General features: G+C 46.7%; 1 long non-coding RNA gene across 10 annotated transcripts in view; it reads left to right on the forward strand.

Annotated features, from left to right (window-relative positions):
• Positions 1-8712, forward strand: part of Gm30446 — a 42580-nt gene extending 33868 nt beyond the window's left edge. For 8 of the 10 annotated variants that reach the window (XR_865859.2, XR_001779628.1, XR_865854.2 and 5 more), the window contains 2 exons: positions 5085-5576; positions 6915-7549. This is a non-coding gene — a long non-coding RNA (predicted gene, 30446). Of the gene's footprint in view, positions 1-5084; positions 5577-6914; positions 7550-8417 lie in introns of those variants that run through there. The other 2 variants (XR_001779627.1, XR_001779632.1) reach the window with 2 other exon arrangements.
• The last annotated feature ends 1255 nt before the right edge of the window (positions 8713-9967 follow it).

Below are 9967 nucleotides of genomic sequence, written 5' to 3' on the forward strand. Positions count from 1 at the left end.
TCAAAGCAAATTTCTGCCTTGATAGGTGAACTACACAAAGGCTCACAAATGTTAAAGCATTTTCTCACTCTCTCTCTCTCTCTCTCTCTCTCTCTCTCTCTCTCTCTCTCTCACACACACACACACAATCACACACTCATGCATATACACACATACCACACTCACACACTCATGCATACACACACACATACACACACTCATGCATACACACACATACACACACTCATGCATACACACACATACACACTCATGCATACTCACACACTCATACACACACTCACACACTCATGCATACACACACACACACACACACACACACACACACACACTCCTTGGGTAGCCCCAATGAGAGCCAAGCTTGCAATTATAAAACTTTCATTAAACATTTATTCTATGCTTATAGTACATGCAATATTTTTATTACTTAATTTGGTGGTTAATCATGAATGTCAACTTGATAGGATTTAGAATCACCGTGAAATGTATCCCTGCGTATGCCTACGAGGGTGTTTTAAGGTTTGCCTGACCAAGGAAGATTTACCCTGAATGTGAGCCTGTGGGCTGGGGCCCAGGACTAAACTGATCTGAGCATCCTTCATGTCCCTCTCTGCTTCCTGACTGCAGATGCAATATGGCCAGCTCCAGTGATCATGTCTTCCCAGCATGGTGGACCGTGTCCACTCTGGAGCTTAAGTTGCTTCTTGTCAAGTGTTTGATTAGAGAAATGAGAAAATTAACTAACAAAATCATAGGGTTTAAGGAGAAAAGCAGTTAGTGTTGCCTCTCTTTAAGAGAAGGGAAGAAGGGAGCCATGAGTGGCAAGTAGTTTGATCAAAACAGTACAGTCAGCAATGGGGTTGACTTTTAGCAATGGTATTTATGGAGACAGGAAGTGAACAAACTCTAAGAGGAAGGACAGGAAGAAACTCGAAAATAATGAGCTCTGCCTTGAATTCGCAAAAGAAGGAACATGGCGGATCCATGCCAGCGGCACAGATCCAGATAGAGAGTGGGATCAAGGTGGATGGGGTTCATCTGTCAAAGGCATAAACAGGTGGCAAATGAAAATATGAGGAGCCAAGTGCCCGGGGTTCCCATACCATGGGGCAGCCGTGTCCCAAAGACAACATTCTGTGTCTATGGCCACCATAGGGGACTATGATAGCATGTCTGCCGTTTACCAACCAGAACCAGGGACATCTTGAACAATGGTGTAGAGAAATCCCTATAGCCTCATAGAGAGAGAAGGGGGGAGGAGCAGAGACAGAAACAGAGACAGAGAGACAGGGAGACAGAGACAGACAGAGACACAGAGACATAGAGACAGAGAAATAGTGGGAGAGAGACAGACAGATTGAGAGACAGAGAGGGGAAAAGAGACTGAGATAGACAGAGAGGGAGAGACAGAGCAGAGGGACAGGGAGAGAGAGGCACAGAGAGAGAGGAACAGAGAGGGGGGGAGGGAGGGAGAAAGAGACAGAAAGAGAGACAGAGAAAGAGACAGAGACAGAGACAGAGACACCCTTCTGACTTGCCGGATGACACCATTCACTTGTTAAGACTGTGTCTACATTGTACTTCGGGGTACTCAAGGAACACAGTCATATCCATAACGTGACTTGTCCTGGCCTTGGTTGTGGTGCTGGCTTGTCACAGGTGCCATATGGGTCTTTTTAAGGATCAGGTAGAGAGAGGCTTAGCTTTTAAGTTTTCCTAGCAGATCTCTGCCCATGGCTTATGTTCATAAATATCTGCTGACAGGCAGGTGGTAGTTTGAATTCCTCCCGGAGAACCTTGATACCTTTAGCTGAAACAGGTCTCAGGGGAGAATTGGACTTCGTCAGTGATTTGGATACCCCCCCATAACTTCTGCTGTTTTGAAGATGGAGCCCATTTCACAAGGGCCACAGCAGGCATTGTCACAGGTATGACTTTCTACTGTGCTTGGGGGGGGGGGCAGCAGAAAGATTCCTCTCCTGACACCTGCATCTCCCCAGCATGTTAGGGAAACTCAAACACAGGCATACATATCTTGCCAAACCCAGACACTCTAAATCCTAACAAGTAGGCAGGATGTAGAGGAGTCCCCCCCATAGTTTATGAGGCCTGTTGGTAGTCCTAGCCCTGACTCCTTCTAAGAGCTAGTCCCAGTGGGTAGGTATTGGGCAGAGGCAGTTTGAGGACCTGCAGTATCCTGAGGCCATCTCTTCTGACTGAGCTCAGGAATTATGACAACCTACCATCCCACCCCACCCCATCCCCCACCAAAATCTGGGCTTGGCTGATTCCCAAAGAACAGGAGGGGAAGGTAAGAGCCTCTTCCAAGTCAGAGGACGTTAAGTCATAACAACTATGTGATCTGTCCCCAAATGATATGAAAAATTAAACATGAAGACGGGGTTTCTCAGATGACAGAGCTGTGGGGTAGGTGAAGGGAGGCAGGCGGAGGGGATGGACCGGTGAAGTAGCAGGGGGAGGGGCAGAATGTGAGATCTGTAAAAAGAAAAACATGGGGACCGTGCAGACTTTCAATGACAACACCCCTCGCCGCTCCAGATGACAGCTTTTTTAGAGTCGTTCTTGGAATTTTCTGATTGAATGGGATTTGCTAAGAGCCTCATATCGACATTAGAACCTGGACATTGGGCTCCTCTTCCCACACCATGGTGGACTGACTCTGCACTTTGGGTTGGGAGGAATTCTTAGATTCTGAGATGTGTATAGGATGGGCTCTGGGGGAAGCAGAAGGGAGATGCTCTAGCTTGGCCTCTGCTCTATACACCAGAAGAACCTGACTCCCCACCTTCCTCAGGTGACTTGGTGACTTGGAGACATGTGCTGGTTACTGATGGTTAGGGACTGCTCAGCTCTTGTTCACTCCTGCTAAGTTGTTAAGTCAGCATGGTGTTCATAGTTGTCATATCAGTAGCTGTGAGGAGGACACGGCTCGATCACCACATTGGTTCTTGATGCCTAGCTATGCTTGATGTGAAGTTGCTCCCCTCATAAAGCTATTGTGCGGGTCAGAATTGTATCAGGATCCTTTCTCTGTAATGGGTAGTGGGCAATTTCTCTTAGAGACACCTTGGTCAGAGGGAATTCTGTGGCAACCTTTCTCATCCTGATGCCAGAATCCAAGAAAAGTCTAGCTAAGATCAAAAGACACTAGCGTTGCCTCCCACTCTGCCGTGCTCTTGCTGAGATGGGATGCTGCTACACATGCCTGCTTGGTACGCAGATGTCATTGAGTGAATCGCAGGCAGAGCTCCCTCTTGGTTCTAGTTGCTACCCGGTATCTATTTATAGTCATGGCCAAATGTGACCTCATCCTCTAGGCATTGCAAGCTCAGCATAGTGAGGCCAGGTTAGGCTGCCCGCAGGTCTCCCAGGAGCACCCCAGATGCTGCAGCGTGTCTTGTCAGCAAGGCCAAGGTTCTCTTTCTGCTTCTCTTCAAATGGCTTTCAGCTCAGCATATTAGAAAGCAAGGTGATTGGCAGGGCCATCTTTGAAACCAGAAAAAAAAATGGACAGCCCTGAGTATGTATAAGTTAACAGTTGCTCTTCATTTCCCCCTCTCTTTCTCCCTTCATTTCACGAGTTCTCCCTCTCTTCCACCTCCTGTTGAAGGAATGAAGCAGCGTCAGGTAAAACAATTGCATCTGGGTAAATTTCTTATGGATGTCTCTATGAACAGACAACTCAGTTCTCAGGGACTCCAGCAAAGCCCTGATACTTTACTTGTGAGTATTTAAGTATGGGTGAGAACTGACTTAGTCAAGGGCTTTCTGCAAAATCATGAAGAACAGCCAGGCATGTTTGTATGCAGCTATAATCCAAGCTCTGAGGGGAGGCTGGTAGGAAGATACTTTCAGTTCAGTAGTCAGTCGACTTAGCCTACATGGCAAGCTCCAAGTCTTAAAACACAAGGTGTATACAGCCAGGAATTGTGGCATGTGCCTTTAATCCCATAATTTAGGAGGCAGAAGCAGACAGATCTCTGTGAATTTGAAGCCAGCCTGGTCTAAATAGTGAGTTCCAGGCCAGCCAGAGCTGCATAACCAATCAGTCAGACAGTGTTCTGCTCTTGAGGGATGATGGCTGAGGTTGGCCTGTGGCACCCACATGTATGTCCACATACATATGTGCACCCACTCTTACCCTTGCACATACGCACATCAATAAACTTAAAAAAAATAAGTATTGGGACCAAGGCACACTCTTCTGCTGAGGAAGTGACAGCCTTGGTATGGACAAGCCGCTGCCACAGTGAGCACCGCTTCATCTCAGAGTCCAGTTTTTAGGGCTCTTCGTTTAGGCAGGCAGTGCCTACTATGTGAACACAGTAAGTACCTACTATGTACACTGTTCTCCTGGGGGTTCCATCCACACGTTGGGGAAACAGCAATGTATTCATGGGGCATGGTTTGATCCTTACGGAAGTGTTCCTCTCCTGTAGTGCGGCCTGCTCAGAGACATTCATGGGGTGCTGTGCTTCTTTCAGAGTCTTTGCTGTCTAGTGATGATCTAGAACAGTCTTCATGTTTAATTTATTATGATCCAACTTCACTGAAGCTGAGGGTCTTCAAATCCACAAAGCTAGCAACCAATCTGTTTAATTCAGTTGGGAACTATGTCTAAGTATTAGTTAAATTCTGAAGAGCTATGATGGTGCACTATGGTGTGCTCAGAGCAGGTAACACTATGGGACATTGGGTAGAAGAGTTTGCATAGAAGTGAGCCCTGCCTTCTAGGTACTCTGTACAAAATAAAATGCAGGACACTCAGAGATTCCACACCAAAACAGCACAGGAATAAGAATAAATCAGAAAATAAAACAAAAAACATATATCTGGAAAGGGGACTCACAGTCTGCTGGCAGCATCTACCACTAAAATAATATATCTGTAAAAATCATATTTGCATCCCTTCTGTGACATCACAACAATGTATCCTAATGAAAATCCACCTTGAGATTTTGGCATTCATTTCCACTTTGGTTTGTCTAAAGTTAACATGAACTATAGATAAAAGGAATAAACATGGTGGTAGTGGAGGTGGTGGTGAAATCTTCTCTTTTCCCCAGGATCCCTGTAAGCTAACATTCAAAATCCTCTTCTGACTTCATTTTGGAGAAGGAAATGGCAGCTGGATGGCGGTGTGCACATCCTGACCCAGCCCGCCACACTTCCAGATTGCCTGGGATGGCAACCCTGCAGAAGGATGGCCGAGATGTCACAATACCCCAGCCAACCTCTAAGAGCAGAGCAGTTACCAGCAAGAATATCCTGGGAAAATGAAAAGAACTAGAAACCGCAGACATGGTGATCGCCAGTGTTGACGGAAGCCCGGGTTCTTTCCTTACCCTCCAAGTGGTTTTTGCTTCTGAAGTTGAACCTAATGTTTTCTCTTTTGTAGACACAAAGTCACATCACACGTAACTGGAATGCTCCTCTCTTCGCCTTACGCATGTCCTAGACATGGCCTTACCCTTTTGTACTCCCTTTCTCCTTTGAGGAAACATGGACATTTAACAGAACAGCTAGGAAAACATTACAGTCAGAACTCAGTCACACAGGTAAGGGAGAGACTCCATATCTAAGAATCAGAATATGCTATTTTTAGTCAGGTGGGATAATAGAAAACTTCCTCTTGCTCATGTAGAACTCTCATGATTGTCTCTACCGAGGCTGTCACTGAACGTATTTTCATGAAGTTCTGTGTTTCAACATTTATCCAAGTAGTATGTAGCTATTTCTTACCAGACTGAACTGCCTCTTGCTTACTTCAATGTAAAAGAGGAATTGTGAAAGATTTATAGTTAGAAGTTAGAAGTGACTGATAGAATTTCTGCCCTCCTGAGCCTTGGTTAGTAGCTTGGGGTGAAAGGCATTTCAAGTTTACAGAAGATTTCAGGGGGCCAGTGACCCCCTGTGTTCATGAAACATCTGTATACAGAACAAATATCCCAGAGCACCAGGGTCACAGAGATGCTCACCTTTCAAGAGGTGGGAATGTCTTCAAGAATGTTCAACTTTCAAGGGTTAGCCCTGGCCTCCTGCCAGGTTCACAGGATGTGTTAGGAGTCTGAGTCTGTCTGTAGCAGAAGTAGCATTCCCTGCCACTAAGGAAAATTCCTGTATTTGGGGCAGGCTTGATAGTAAGGGCATGCCTATATCCATATATCCAGAAAATCCAGATAGCGTGAGAAACACAACAATGTCAGCTTCATCTCCTACAATAATTTGAGGCAACTAACTCCGTCATCTCTTCCTTCCCTTTCCTCTTCTCTCCTCTCCTCTCCTCTCCTCTCCTCTCCTCTCCTCTCCTCTCCTCTCCTCTCCTCTCCTTTCCTTTCCTTTCCTTTTTCTTGTCCCTTCTCTTCCCTCCCCTTCCCCTCTCTCTTGGAATGTTCCTCACCCAGGACCCTCCCTTTTTAAAGACTTCAAATCAAAGAAAAAGAATTCTTCCAGCCCCTCCACACAGCCCCCACTCCTCCACAGTCCTCTTCCGGAGATAGCAGCTCCATTTTCCTCAGACCTGCCTGTCACCACTCTTACTAACAGCTTAATGTCTGAACAGGAAGGCTGGTGTGCTCGGGACAGGGAATCTGCTCTTAAATCCCAGATGACTTTGGATGCATGGAGTGGCTTAACAGACTCTGAACTTGGGGTGTAGATGGAAATGTAGGAGCAGTTCCCTGGTGGCCCAGAACCAAAAGACAATTCTTTCAAGTCCAGCCAGGTTTCTTGAGTGAGCTTGACATGCTGAAGAGGCCAACACAATGGAAGGATCTAGATGAACTCTTTCCCCCTGTGGGAAATGCCATTTTACCACAAAATCTCCACAAGCCCCATGAGCAGACAGCATTCCATCTCAGATCCCCAAGTGAAATCCTTTTTTTTTTTCCCAACAGTTAACATGGACAGTAACACGGTGACACCTTGGTGGACTACTCCCCCCCCCCATAAGATCAGTTTTCTGGTCAAGACTATTATTAACATCAAATCAGAAGGGAGAAATAGAGACTGGAAACCAGGGAAGGTGAGCTCTGGACCCAGAACGGAATTCTGTGCCCCTGACCTCACAGGGATGAAGACTAAAAATTCATCCCCAGAAGAACCTATGTTACCAGCAGAGAGTTGTGGCTCATGGCAATTCTCCCTCTGGGGGGATGGACACAGGCTGATTCCTTGAGCCCCCTGGCTGCACTCCCTGGGTTTATGTCAATGGGACACAAGCCAGGGTCATCTAAGAACCACAAGCCTAAAAATGCCCCCCACCAGATTGGCCTGTGGGTTGGCTTGTGGTGCGTTTTCCTGATTGCTATGGGAGGACCTAGTTCATGTAGTCAGTGCCACTCTTGGACTGGTGGTCCTGGGTGTTATCAGAAAGCAGGCTGAGCAAGCCATGAGGGGCAGGCCACTGAGCTGCACCCCTCCATGGCCTCTGCTTCCATTCTTGCTTCCAGGTTCCTGCCTTGAGTCCTGTCATATCCGTCTTCAGTGACTGATTTATAAGGTGAAATAAACTGTAAGGTGTAAGGTGAAATAAGCCCTTTTCTCCCCAAGTTGCTTTTGGTGACAGTACTTTATTGCAATCCTAACCAAGCCACTGGCAGGACTGTCTAGCTGACTTGAACTCTAGACCAGAGAGAGACTCAAAGACAAGGTGGACGGTACCTAAGGAATGACAGCCTTTCTTGTTCTCTCTTTAGCTTCCAAACCTATTCACAAACACACACACACACACACACACACACACACACACACACACACACACACACACACATGCTGGTATACACACATACACAAACATGGATACACACACACACACACTCACACACACACACATGCACACACTCTTTCTGACTGGGCTTACTCAACTGCACTTCAAATCCTGCTCAGTCATGAAGAGCTAGAAAGTCTGTTTCTTGAGAAAGGAGCCAGTGAGCTCTGCAGACTTGAGTAGGTCCTAGCAGGGTTCAAAAATAAGAAGTTGTTTGGTACAACTCATGTGCTCTTTCGTCTTCCTCCTTCCAACGTGACAGCGGTTGGGCCTTGTGCTGCATTCTGTAGCACCAGCCAGGAACAGCTGTTTACTGAATACAATCTCACCTCTTCGGGTACTGTAAGCGGCTGAAGTCTAACCAGAGACGTCCTTGCTAAAATGCAGTTTCATTTGTATCTCTATAAGCACGCATGACGACCACAGTGATAAGTCATCACATGGTAAGAATTACCATTAACACAGGGAGGCAGTGGCAAAATACAAAGCCTGGTGGCTTCAAATACAGTGACACTGTGCCAAGAGTCCATAGCCAGCCCCGTAAACTATTATCAGTCAGTTTCACCATGCTAAAATAATTTTTCAGCAATACTGAGATTGCCTTCATCTCATCTCTGCTGATCCTACATAGGGAAGGAGGAGAAGCCCGGGTCCACCTCATGACAGCTTGCTTTCAGGCAGCTGGTGGAGCTCAAACATCTCTCCTTAGCAAAGGGAATCATGGAATGGATTGCCAGGCTCATTAGCATGGCTACCTCCCACCTCTGGCCACTACCTGACCTGACACGTGGAACAACGCTCATCTTCTTCAAGGACTGTGCCTCTACCCATTGTACCACACTTCCCTGCTTGTCTGTCAGTTCTTACCAATGTGCAGCTGAAACTTAAGAGGTAGTTCTAAAATAAAACCATTACTTGCTTCAAAACATGGCTCTCTTGCTCATGTGTGCACACACACACACACACACACACACTCCAACAATCGGGGCACAATTTCCCTTCTTATTTCCCAGTCTCTCTATCTCCCCCTGTCCTGCCCCATTAGCCTAGTCCACAGTGCCATGCAGCCTACACTCTGAGACCCACGGCCCTGCCTTCCCTCTCTTCTGCTTGGAAGCTGCAGCCTCCCACCAGGGCTCTGTTTGCCAGCCCTGTACTGTACTTCATTAGGCAGCTCTATTTAATGGTTTCAACAAAAGCCATCATTTTAGCCCAACTGCCTCGACTAAATTAAAATTTCCAATCTCTGTTTTAGTGTTCTGCAACTGATGTATACATAAGCAAAAGCGGTCAACATCTGCCAGGGGGTTGGCTAAAAGTTCTGTAAAGACACACTTCGCATTTCTGAAGCACGTGCAAAGTAATAGCGCCCTTATCCCCCGGAGGGCTCTCAGGGCTCTGCGTTGCCATTTGCTCAGACTCACTTTAGCTGCATACGAGCCATACAGTTGATTCTCCCCTTGGTTGTCGTTTGGTCTGTAGTGTCATTTTGAGTAATTGGGGTATGGTAGCTGATCAACTTACAGGTTTCTCATTGGCAGAAAGGGACTGTATTGGCACCAAGAAAGAATATGATGTGTCCTCCCGGTGCGTGAGCAAGTGTCCCTGTCTTGCACTTGGCTACCCGAGGCCATTAGGAAATAAGCTTAATAAAGCCTTCGAGTGTATACATTCTCAGTCTTCCTTGGGCAGAGGGAGGCACCTATAGGAGAGGCATGGCACACCAACCTGGAAAGATGGTCAATGTACGTATTTAGTCAGTGATCTGTGAAAGTTTTTGAATTAGTTTTTAAAGCTTTGTTAAGACCAGAACGCACAGATGTTGAAAACAAGTTCAGATGTAGCGACAGATGGTATTTGATTATGAAGCAGACTGTTCATATAATACAAAGATGCTGCCTCTGCCATACACAAGTAACTGCGGAGAGTGCAGTAGAGATTTTGGAACGCAGGCAGTTTGAGGGGGCCTTTGTGTGGCAGTAACTCTCCCATTTTGCAGCCGAGCTAGAATTGGGATAATCCCCCACTCCCTTCCCAATCAGGGCCTCTCTCTACTCTTCCCCACTCCACCTCCAAGGCTGGTCTCTATTCCGCCAACTCAAAGGCTCTTCTTGTTGCTCAGCAAGCAGCCTTCCCCAGTCACCGTGTCCCGTACAACCTTGCCGTTTGCGTTGGAGGCAG

Source organism: Mus musculus, chromosome 1, assembly GCF_000001635.26.
Source record: "Mus musculus strain C57BL/6J chromosome 1, GRCm38.p6 C57BL/6J".
NCBI classification, from domain to species: Eukaryota; Metazoa; Chordata; class Mammalia; order Rodentia; family Muridae; genus Mus; species Mus musculus.